Source organism: Periplaneta americana, chromosome 15 (assembly GCF_040183065.1).
Source record: "Periplaneta americana isolate PAMFEO1 chromosome 15, P.americana_PAMFEO1_priV1, whole genome shotgun sequence".
Taxonomy (NCBI): domain Eukaryota; kingdom Metazoa; phylum Arthropoda; class Insecta; order Blattodea; family Blattidae; genus Periplaneta; species Periplaneta americana.
In genome coordinates, this window is record NC_091131.1 from 115,947,729 (window position 1) to 115,960,793 (window position 13,065).

The 13,065-nt window shown below is 34.8% G+C and overlaps 1 long non-coding RNA gene across 1 annotated transcript in view; it reads left to right on the forward strand.

Moving 5' to 3' along the window:
• LOC138715663 (uncharacterized) overlaps positions 1–13,065 on the forward strand; it is a 364,471-nt gene that overhangs the window by 211,158 nt on the left and 140,248 nt on the right. Inside the window, exon 3 of the long non-coding RNA XR_011336533.1 lies at positions 7,826–7,883. This is a non-coding gene — a long non-coding RNA (uncharacterized lncRNA). The remainder of the gene's footprint in view (positions 1–7,825; positions 7,884–13,065) is intronic.

A 13,065-nucleotide genomic window follows, 5' to 3' on the forward strand; every position in this document is an offset into this window, starting at 1 on the left:
TGATGGATCCAGTCTCCCTATATCGTTTTATGATCGAGTTAACAGTAGCCAAACCGATGTGACATTCTGCAGCAATTTGCCTCTGTGTCATAGAAGAATGCTCTGCTAATGTTATAATTTTAGACCGTTTTCGTGGAGTTGTATCCATTTGTGAAGACGACAGAATGTACACAGGATTGCAGTATTAAGTCTTCAACACAACTGAAATGCTTATAAGTACAAAACGACAGGCAAAATGTCACATATTATAAAAAAAATAATAACAGACCTTCAACAATGGAATTACACGTACTACAGATGTCAATTAAAGCGGTATGAGCAGCTGTGAGGCCAACAATGACAGAAAATGTAAAATTATGTCGTGTTCGGATTAATTTGCACGCTACTGATTGTAAGAATGCATACATAAAAGTGGAAGGTCCAAAGATCAAACAGCTTATCAGGTCCAAACCTTGTGGATGATGATAATATCATAATAGGATGGACATCATGCTAGCGAATTCACATTCGGTGTAGGCTATGTTACGTATGGAGTCTTCAGTCGGGCTCCCGGCCAGAAAAAGCGCATCAGAAATGCTCCTATGGCCGGCGTAGATTGCGTCATCATCGATTCGTAACCTCGCGTGTATTATACTCATAATAACTTTAATTAACTATAACATGCACACGTTAACACTGAGCTGTGTTACTGATAGCCTATAGGACTTCTTCAAAGTGGCGTTCGTTTGCAATCATACATTTCTGGCTTCTCTTTTGATGAAATTATTATTCACGCGGGAAATGCTTAATGTATTTCCATAGCGTTTGCGATTTTTCTTCGTACATCGTCTTCAAATACACCTGTATTATTATTATTATTATTATTATTATTATTATTATTATTATTATTATTATTATTATTATTATTATTATTATTTTTGTGTACTCTATTTTGTAGGAATTTTTAAAAGTATTTACTTATGAAGAATGCATAGAAGAGCTTGAAAGAAAGACGGCAAGAAGAGTAGAGAGGAGCTTACAAGGTTGGCACTAGACAGAAGGAAGTGGAAAACCTTTCTCGAGGGCTGCTCACCGCTTTAAAACGTATGGAGGAGGAGGAGGAGAAGAAGAAGAAGAAGAAGAAGAAGAAGAAGAAGAAGAAGATAAGAACGAGATTAACAATTTCATCAAAAGACGTTGGGAATGTGTAGATACGGATGGCCATTACCTTGAACTGCGAGAAAAGCAGCAGAATTGCATCTTAAAGAATTTTACGTTGTCCAAAAATGGTGTCTAATGTCCACAGCGTCGCCAACGGACTTGCTAAAAAGTGCAATGGAAGAAAAGAAAAAAGTTGAGAAACACAGGACGCAAATAATGTTGTGGTTTCAGAACTGTGTTGTTCCGGCTATTTTCATTTTACAATTAACAAGTCGGATTTTCCTTTGCACTGTACTTATTTTTTATTACCGATAATTATATACTTTCAGAACGGCCTGCATTATCTTTTAGAAAGGAAATAACAAATAATGACCAAGTTCCCGAGATAGAGACGTGATCAAGGCCACGTAAATAAACTATATCCTTCATCGAACCTCTAGGGTCACCCAATTCTTTTGTAAAAAGACAGCCCAAATTTCTATTCCAGTTTAGCTCGAGGCTTTCATCAACTGTTATTAACACTTGATACGAAGCCTCAGGTCCTGAATTTCCCACCTTTTCGCATGACACAATTAATTATTTATCATAGAGTATTTAGTAAAACTTTGTTGTCTATTACTTTGTATAGTTGGTCAGTGTAAAAATCGAGTTCATTATTCGACAGATAAAGAGAAATAAACAAGTTGTAAGTTAATAAGACAACAAAGGCGAGAGAAGCTACCCTGTAAAGAAGAATGGAAAAGAGAAAGAATATACCAATAAGGAAAAAATAAAGGAAATGAAAAAGGAGGAAGTAAAGTAACAAATACCAAAAGAAACAGAAAATAAATAAGGATATTAAAGCAAGAAATACTTTAAAGTGCAGAAGCAGGAGACAAAATATAAATAAATTAATACATGACATAGGCAGGCAGAAAGGAAGAGAGAAAACAAGAGAAATAAATAAAAATTTTACGAAATTACGGAAAAAGAAGGAGAATTAGGCCTACAGAGTGTGAAAAGAACAGAGGAAAAGCAAATAAATAAATAGTGAATGAATAAATGTATGAACGAATGGATAAAAGAAGCATGAAAGAAGAAAATCGGAAATATAAATAAAGAAATAAAAGCCAAAGTAACTATTAAGTGAAGGTACACAAGACAAAAGGAATGAGAGAAAATAAATGCAAAAAGAGAGAAATTGAGAAAGGGAAAGAAAATCAAATATGAGTGCAAGGGAAATTTCTAAAGAAGGGAATGAATAGAAAAAAATATATACAAACAATTTTATAAATTAAAAAGAACAAAACATATAAATAAGAAAAGAGAGAAACAAGAAAATAAAAGGTAAGAAACTACTAAATAGAAAAGAAGAGGAAAGTATGATAAATAGATATGACAAGAGAAAGGAAAAGAGAAACAATGGAAACGAAAAAAATTAAGAAAGATGGAAATGAAATATAAATAAAAGCTCCGAACGTTATTGAACGAAAAACGGAGAGAAATAAAGATAAATAGGTCTAAGCTTATATAAGGTTTATTGTCATCAAAAACTTATAGTCTACAAGTTACATATCATCCGTTAATGACGGTCTTGTCATATTTCTAGTTTCCAGGCACTCACCATAAAGATAAATAATATGCAATATGTGGACGATATGTACTGACAAAAAAAATACTAACGGTAGAGCATAAATAACTGAAGAGAAAGTCGAATAATGCTTTCCTGTAAGTGTCAAGGTTTTCCCAGAAAAAAAAAATACCTTTTATGAGTCTAACTTTTTTAAAAAATGAGAATAAACAAATAATTATTTTTCCCGTTACGTACGCTAAAGTAGGTTACCCTGTTGTATATTGGACGAAAGGTCATTGACAATGGCATTCACATTCATTCGAAATGTAAACAAATAATGGACTACTTTCATTCATAAAAACATGTTTTACAAATTAAAAATAAAATTATAAGAAATAATTACATTTCACTAGATATTTTGTACAGTAAACTGATATTTTATTTATTTTATTTTATTTTGCTAATATTTGTAACGTAAAATATAGTATACAGAGATAAAATTTTAGCTCACCCCTGAAAGAGTTGAACTCGTGCTCAGGGGCGATTCCTGATTTTAAATTAAGACGCATATAATACAATTTGTTTTATGTCTACTACACAATAAGAATATATAAATTTAAATTTACAATTTTTCATTATTTATAAAATCCATATATAACTTTTTAAATTTAATACTAGAGCTATTAGAATTGACAAGATTAGGATATTTAAATATAAATTTGTTATATAGGCTATTCTTGGGCCTGATATGTACTGTTTATATAATTTTGGAAGTTTATATAGTTTATACCCTGTATAAAAGAAACAAAGATAATGAAAGAGAGGAGACAATAGAAAAATAAAGGCAAAAGGAACTACTGAAGGAGAAGAGGAAAATAAGTAAATATTATAAGAAAGAAAACGAAGTGAGAATGAGAGAAAGATAGAAAGAGAGTTAATATTAAGAAAATCATCACCATCAAATTCTGTCAAGGATTAGGCCTTCTGGCCTCTTCCGCCTGAGGTGAGCTGGTCTTCCCATCTCTTTTTCGGCCTTCCAAGGTCTCTCTTGCCGTTAGGTCTGTAAGCAAACAATGTTAGGAAAATAAGAGAATATATTATGTCATCCATTGGACGCCTAATGAAGAAATGGAGGAACAATACAGGGTTCTTACTGACGAAAATGTGCCGAAACCTGAAAGATTGGTGGTGATAGTGGTGGTGGTGAAGGTGATACTGCTGCAGTTGCTGATGATAATGTTTAAGACGATGTTGATGATGATGATGATGATAATTATGATAGAAGTGTTGATAATAAAGTTTATGGTCATACATACTAGGTTCAAAAAGTTCCCGGAATTTGCTAGCATCATAGAAACAACGTACCTTAAACACTATTCTACAGCATTCCCTTCAAAATAGTTGCCTTCCGCAACAACACACTTTTGCCAACGCGTGTAGAGTTCCTGGAAGCAGGCCTGGAAGCCATTTTGTGAAACCCGTCTTAGTGCTCTCGTCGCGTTTGCGATAACCTCTTCAGCATTGAATCTCCGTCCTTTCAGATGACTTTTCAGACGGGGAAACAGAAAGTAATCAGGTGGTGAGAGATCAGGAGAGTATGGTGGGTGATCCAAAGCAGTTATGTTGTGCTTGGCAAGAAAATTCTTTACAATAATTGCGCGATGAGCAGGTGCATTGTCATGCATAAGGAACCAGTTGTTTTCTACCCACTTTTCTGGACGTTTCCTTCTCACTGCGTCCCAGAGGCGACGGAGGGTTTCTACGTACAATTCTTTCGTTACAGTACGACCTTCTGGAATGAACTCATGGTGCATGAGACCCTGAGAGTCGAAGAAAACTTCCAACATAACTTTGCTTTAAGTGTGCTTAAATGCGACAGGCTCATGTCAGTAGATTTACTGGCATGTGAAAGAACTCCTGCGGGACAAAATTCCGGCACATCCGGCGATGCTGATATAACCTCTGCAGTTGCGAGCGTCGTTAAATAAAACATAACATTTAAAATAACTTTGCCTTTGGAAGTGTCCCTAGGAAATTTTTGCTTCCGAGGAGATGTTTTCGATTTCCACTCAGATGACTGTCGTTTAGGGACTGGGTCGTACAAGTAGCACCAGTTTCATTTTGTTTAAGAAATCACCATCTTCATCAGCCATACTGATCATGTCCCCAGCAAAACACAGAACTTGATGTTTGTACTTTGCTCTGTGGACATAATTACAAAATGCGACGAACAAACAAAACACTATGATAAACAATTGCCTACAACTCAAAACCAATAATTGCCATTATCAGCAAACTTTAAGGAAATGACATCATGAATGTTACCAACAAAACAAATGTATAATATCCCTTGTTATATATTAATACGAAAAATGGTAGTAAAATTCCGGGAACTTTTTGAACCTAGTAGTATTTACATTTTGCTGACATTTTTTCCCCTTTTTTTCTTCTTCTCCATCGTCGTCGTCGTCGTCGTCCTCCTCCTCCTCCTCCTCCTCCTCCTCCTCCTCCTCATCATCATCATCATCACCATCATCATCATCATCATCATAGAAGTATGACTATGTTAATGTTGCATGCTGATGCGACCAGAATATAATCCGCAATACTTGGAGTTATTGAAACCAAATGGAAATGTAGGAGGTTTCAGACAGTGTAATATGTAGCCTACCGATGATGATGGTGATGATGATGATGATGATGATGATGATGATGTGAAGGAGGAGAAGGAGGAGGAGGATGACGACGAAGACGGCTTTCGCACACCATCTGCAAAAGTGATGAGTTTGACAAGAAGGATACTGAAAAGTATAAATTTCAACTCTAAGTCATCCCCAAGTAATCCACTCTTCGTGAATGCAAAACACGTTTTTTTTATTCTTCCAGTTATGCATATGAATTTAACGAACATATCAAGTCTTTTTTTTTTTTTAAGAAATATGTATAGGCCTATCTTATTCTCGCAGAAAAATTTGAATCGTTCAGGTCTGGTGATCACGGAGGCCGAGAATAGAGTCATTGCCATGGAAACAATTCTGTCAAAAGACATGTGTGACAGTTCTGCGGTTGTGGGTTCAGATCCCGACCACATTCTCTTTGTTGCCCCTCTCTTGACACGTAAGCGTACTGGGAACCGCCGTGTGTTGCAAATGTGCAGTGGGGAATGCAGCTGCTGCCGGTAAAGAAGAAAAATGGCACAAGTAACTTGTTTTCTTTTGTGATTGACATGTCCCCAACTACGAAGTGATACATACATATGTTATCTGGTCCTGTTTTATGGCAATATTATTTACTTGCATTGTGTTTAATATAGTCGGACTATGTGCTGTAAGGAAATTCTATTCGTCATAATGTGCTTGCTTTATTAAGCACTTTAAAAGGTACACATATTGTGCAAATAAAAATTGCATATTTTTATAAATAAATTACGATTTCATGTATGATATAATCGGATTATATTCTGTGTGAAAATTCTAAATTCGCATAAGATATTCTATTCGGCACATTAAACGTACAGACATTTCCTGAAATCGGAGTTGCATATTTATAAATAAATTAAGATTTTATGTTCAATATAAAATCGGATTATATTATGTAAGGAAATTAAAAATTCGTCATGATATAGAGGTGGTCTATTCAGTATATTAAATGCACGGGTATTTTCTGAAAATCAAAGTTAGTCCATGTATTTATAAGCAAAATTAGGATTGTATCTTTAATGTAAAATCGGATTATATCGTCGGCCTACAGGTGAAACACACTAAGTGAGTTTTTTTTTTTTCGCAATTTCAGGTTTTGGATGTTCCTTATGTAAAATTTCGTGATCTTTCGTCTGGTGAAGTCCATTAGGCCTATGTCGTATCTATAATTCTTTATGAGATAATAATTTCAATTTCCACTAAGTGCGAAATGAACGAAAATAAACACGTGCAACACACTAAGTCCGTTAGTGGGTTTCACCTGTCAATTTCCGTCTTGTTTTATGCAGTTGATATCAAATCTTACATTTACATAACACTTGACTTAATGTTTTCATGCAACTATTATTAGTTACCATGAAAAGGTTTGGGTTGCGAAAGTGAAAATTTGCACCAAATATCTTATTATGTCCATTTTCATTTGTGAGTTGTACTAAAAACATGCGTGTGCATTTTATTTTCTGTTTATTGGATAATAAACTCGATTTGCAGTGGTTTAAAGGGGCAAGAAGACGTTAATGTTGCTTCAAGGTGAATTATTATTATTATTATTATTATTATTATTATTATTATTATTATTATTTTATTGTTTTGTATGGTTAATAACTCGATTAGCGCAGTGGTTTAAAGAGGCAAGAAAATGGTAATGTTGCTTGAAGTTGGATTTATTATTATTATTATTATTATTATTATTATTATTATTATTATTAGTATTATTATTATTTTACTGTTTTGTATGAATAAGTGAGAACTTCATCAACAAAGATTCACTAGAAATAGCTGGACCACCAAAAGAGTATTTAGGTTACGAAGAGATGGTGGTAGAAACAGAAGGTGAGCAACATATCTCTGGTAATGGTTCAGAAAGACAAAACACAAGATTATAACTCTAAAGGAGGTAAACCGCATTCACCAAAAGTTCCTAAAATTGTTAACTACACAAAATGAATTTACGGCTGCTCTGGTAAAATTTCAGAACAACGAAATTAAAATTGCAAACAATTCTGAGAGCTAAATTGTGACAGACAAAATGATTTCAATTTAAATAACGTAGTCACCGATATACCTAAAGAGCGTAGACTCCGCAATGACAGAGCAAATCAACGTACAAATTCCAAGCAATATTATTTCCGAATGAGAGGATTCGATTGAGAGATCAAGGAAACTTGAGTTTAAATGCAACATATAGTATAATCTGGGTTTAAATGCACCAGATAGTATAATCTAGCTCGATTTTATTTATAATTCTAATGATCACGACTGTAGTGTTTTAGTGTAATTCAATTACAATTATTTACGCTCGCAACGAAAAAAAAATATTACCTGTAAATCACATTTTCAATAGTGCACTATTTTTATCCAAAAGTTTATTCATATATTGTTGTTACTGAACAGTTTTAAAATTGTACTCTTTTGTGTTTTGTTTCGTTTTTAGGTGGCTGTTTACATCGACATCGACTTAAAGTTAAAAGGAATGTAAACACCAGTATCTGGTAAGTCATTTCAAATACATACTTTTAAATTTTTATTAAAGTTGATAGTATTTGTAAATGTTAACATACGTTAACTTTCTAGAAATGATAGTAGGTCTATAATTAATTATATACAAGGAATTGGCCACTCTACCCCATTATCTCCTGGCCTAATTGCCTCATTAATGATGCCTTATTGGTGTTACTTGTGGGGTCCAGACCTGTCTTCGGACAATTGACTAAACAACAACAAGTGTACTAATACAATTGTTACAATTGATTTTCACGTAACTTAATAAAATGTTATGGCAAAATTCCACTATTAGAACAACATACCTTTTTAACGAAAAAAATTAAATTTGAGTAATGAAAATCTAGTTTAAAACTACTATATATATATATATATATATATATATATATATATATATATATATATATATATATATATATACTGTATATAGTAGCCTTAGCAGTCATATAATTTGAAACTAGTCTATTTAGATGTAGTAATTCCCATAAAATAATCCATCCCATAAAAATTGAACAATACATTTTAGCCGCCTGTAATTAGAAATTCGCTTCTGTTCGTGGTGAAGTTTAAATAAGTATATTGTTGTTCTAAGTGCATCTATACAGGGTGTTTCAAAAATACGGGGCATAATTTCAGGTATGTATTTCCCACATGTAGACAATCAAAATAGTTCATTACAACATGTGTTCGGAAATGCTTTATTTCCGAGTTATGGCCTTCACAACATTGAAATTCACCGGAACGTTTTTCTTTCCGCAGGTCGTTGCCGTCAAAGGAGACATTAAGAGGGCACTCTGACAGTTCATTCCGAGGCGAAGGTTATATTCAGTGTTGTGTAGGCGTTAGACTGTGTGACATGTATTCCAATCAAGAGCTGGCAGAGATACACTTCATGTACAGTACGGTAAGGCGGACGGCAATGCTGCGCTGGCTCGTCGTTTGTACCAGGAGAGGTACCCACAGCGACAATATCCAGATCGGAAGACATTTGTACGTCTCCATTACCGTCTGTGCGAGTATGGAAAATTTAACTCTCCTGGTTTGGGAAGGGGACGACCAAGATCTACAACTCCAGAAGTACAGGAGGAGATTCTGGAGGCTGTGAACATGACTCCTTCTATCAGCACACGAAGGGTAGCGTTGCAAGTCAGTGTTCCTCATACGAATGTCTGGAGACTGTTGAAAGAGTATCAATTGTATCCTTATCATTTACAACGTGTACAGGCCCTGTCACCAGCAGATTACCCTGCACGAGTTAGGTTCTGTCAGTGGTTCTTGCAGCAGTGTGGTGTAAATCCGAACTTTCCTGCCTCAGTATTATTTACAGATGAAGCACAGTTCACACGAGATGGCATAATAAATTTCCACAATCAGCATGTATGGGCGTATGAAAACCCACGTGCAACTGTTCCATCTCATCACCAGGTGCAGTTCTCCCTCAACATGTGGGCGGGCCGGTATCATTGGTGACCGATTAGTTGGACCCCATGTACTTGTAAACAGACTTACGGGGCAGGCGTACACAAACTTCGTGGAAAACATCATACCTCATGTTTTAGAAGACACTCAACTGATCAATCGTCAACACATTCACTTCTTGCATGATGGCGCTCCTGCACACTTCAGTCGTAGAGCTCGCCGGTACTTGGATCGAAGGTTTCCTGATCGATGGATAGGTAGAGGTGGGCCAATTGCTTGGCCTCCACGCTCACCTGATCTGAATCCTCTCGATTTCTACTTGTGGGGCCATTTAAAATTATTGGTTTATTCGTCTCCGGTGCCTGATTTGGAATCCCTTCGGAATCGAATTGTGGCATGTTCTGAGGACATACGCAATACTCCTGGAGTTTGAGATCGAGTTCGTAGGTCAATGAGACATCGATGTGAGGTCTGTATTCAAGCAGGAGGTGGACATTTTGAACATCTTCTGTAATGACAACGACCTGCGGAAAGAAAAACGTTCCGGTGAATTTCAATGTTGTGAAGCCATAACTCGGAAATGAAGCATTTCCGGACACATGTTGTAATGAACTATTTTGATTGTCTACATGTGGGAAATACATACCTGAAATTATGCCCCGTATTTTTAAAACACCCTGTATACTGGAAACAATGTTGCTGAAAATTAACTGAAATAAAATAAAGTATCGAGTAAAAGATTTATTTTTGGAAGATGCACATAGAAAAAGAATGTTATATGAGTAAACATATTTCGCGAAAAAAAAATGAATAAAGATGGACGTTATGATATTGAAATTAGTGACAGGATAAATAAAGACAGAACTGCAATATTACAATTATATAGCGTTTTGTGAGATCGGAATATACTCGTAGCTTCTAAAACAAAAAATTACAATTTTTATTACAATTGTAAGGAGTGCCGGTACAATAATATACAGAGCAGTAACAGGGGAGTTAAAAAAATCTAGAACGAAATCAAGATTATTTTCAACAGACAGGGATTTCTGGCGGCGCTCCGCAAGAATTTATAGAAGAAATAGAATAAGGAATAATGTGATCAGGAAAAAGATGAACATTCAGAATTCAATAACATAATTTAGAACAAACGAACAATTGAAATGGTATGGATGGCAGAGGATAGATTACCAAACAAAATACTAGAATGGGTTCCACCTGATAGGAATGGAAGTAGACGACCAAAGATCACATGAATGGATAGAATTTTCAGAAGCATGAGGGAGAAGGAGTGGAGAATGGAAATTGGAATGACAGGGAACATTAGAGAAAATAGACAGAACATTAATTGGGAGGAGAAAGATGTAATAATAATAATAATAATAATAATAATAATAATATTTAATGTAAATATAAGATCATCATCATCATCTTACCACTGCCACATGGTATTTACCCATTTGCAGTGTGAATAAATACATACATCATCATCATCATCATCATCATCATCAACATCTTTATCTCTACAATTTTTTTCATAACATGATTAAACATATTTTCTCTGGAAGTAAATGCCTGTAGTCAATAAAAAAAAAACAAGTTGTAACCTAACCAGAACAGATGATTTACATTGGATCTCTTGCATTTAGAAACTTCCCTAAAATATGGCACATTTTGAATATCGGCATTTATTAGTTTATTATTGTCATTATTAGTCACTACTTTATGTGTACTGTTATTTACATTTGCGTATTACGTTAAGTTTACTATTTACAGTTTACACAGAGTTGCCGTCCATAAAGTTGTAATCAAGCTATCAACAGTTGTTGAAAGAGAACTTTTCAGTGCGCATCATACATAGATTATCACGTGCTCTTTCTGTAAGATGTGTCAATGTTGATTTCTTCTGTCAGAAATCAAATCCGACTATTTCTACTCCAAAGATGTTACATCTCAAGGTATAAAAATCTTTGCTCTATTGTAACTCATCATATTCACTGAATATTTTATATAATATGGATTCTTTCTTACTATCTTTCTCCCTCCCTCCTTCACTCCCTGTTGTTTCTCCTTCTATCTCTCTCGCGCACACACACAGACGCACACAAGGAAACCATTTCACTTCCATATAGAAAACAAATCTAAGCATGTATAAAATATTTCTTGAAATGGAGATTATGAAATTACAGTTACGTTTGTGACTGTTTCTAGATATGAAAGGTTGTGATGTCATATGATACGAACACAGTTGTGGGAAACCTTCACCACGAAGACATTAAATTTATTGTGTCTGAGATCAGTTCCCGTATATAATTCATTCGTAACGGAGATATGGGCTGGAAACAAAAGAGGAAGGAAGACATGTGGTGATTATGTGCAAATTCTTTGTCACTTGAAGGAAATAACGGGCAGATAAAGAAATGCCACCGTAACTTTGTGCTTAATAGGCCGGAAGTTGTGACATTTCACAGATGGAGTGGATATACCATTCTTGCTAAGTGTAATATACGTTACGTTGTGTCTGGTAGACCACAGGTTGTCGACTTTCCAGTGCTGTCTGCCCCGCAGCATGTATCCTGGAGTAAATTGTTGCTGAAATATGGCCGCTAGACAAGTGAATAGCGGCGAAATAGTAAATTTCACTGATGTGATAATTGCTTTTCGAGCAAAGTCAGCGAATACAAGATGCAAAAAATGTTACTTTGTATTTCTTACAAAATAAGTGATGATATAAAAATGACATACTTTGTACATACTAATATCACAATACCTTATTTCTTTTGTCATGTTACGATGATATTCTAATTCATAGTTTGTTTTCTTGAATTATATATATATATATATATATATATATATACACACACACACATATAAATGAACTTGGACCAGAGAGGAACAGAGGTTAAGGGTATTTGAGGATAAAGTGCTTAGGAAAATATTTGGGGCTAAGAGGGATGAAGTTGCAGGAGAATACAGAAAGTTTCACAACGCAGAACTGCACATATGTTGTTCTTCACCTGACATAATTAGAAATATTAAATCCAGACGTTTGAGATGGGTAGGGCATGTAGCACGTATGGGCGAATCCAGAAATGATGCATATAGAGTGTTAGTTGGGAGGCCGGAGGGAAAAATATCTTTGGGGAATCCAAGACATAGATGGGAGGATAATATTAAAATGTATTTGAGGGAGATGGGATATGATGATAGAGACTGGATTAATCTTGCTCAAGGATAGGGACCGATGGCAGGCTTATGTGAGGGCGGCAATTAACCTGCGGGTTCCTTAAAAGCCATAAGTAAGTAAGCTTTTGATTTTCTGGAATGCATACAAAAACCATTCTTTATAATCCAAAATAGTAAGATATCTAACTTCATATATTGTAATAATTTATAATACGAGTAGTATATACATTTTTAGAGGTTCCGAGTTCAAATCCCCAGAACACCCAAACTGATCGGAGTTTTTAGTGGTTTCTTCTGTCACAAATAATTAAAATTCTTGTTGTTTCAAAAGATAAATCCCGTATTGTTTCCAATGTCCATTATAACAAAGATACAAATGCTAATTTGCAAGACCTAGAAACTTAGTGTTGTAGACAGTGACGGATAGATGACAGCAAAATAAAAATCGAACGTATCATTTCAAACTGACAATCGTGGTATTACCTCACAGTTAAAGCAACTATATGAAAATTTCTACCAAAATCTGATTTTCTATTATATAGGTCTACAGTAATAGTTTATAGTATATTG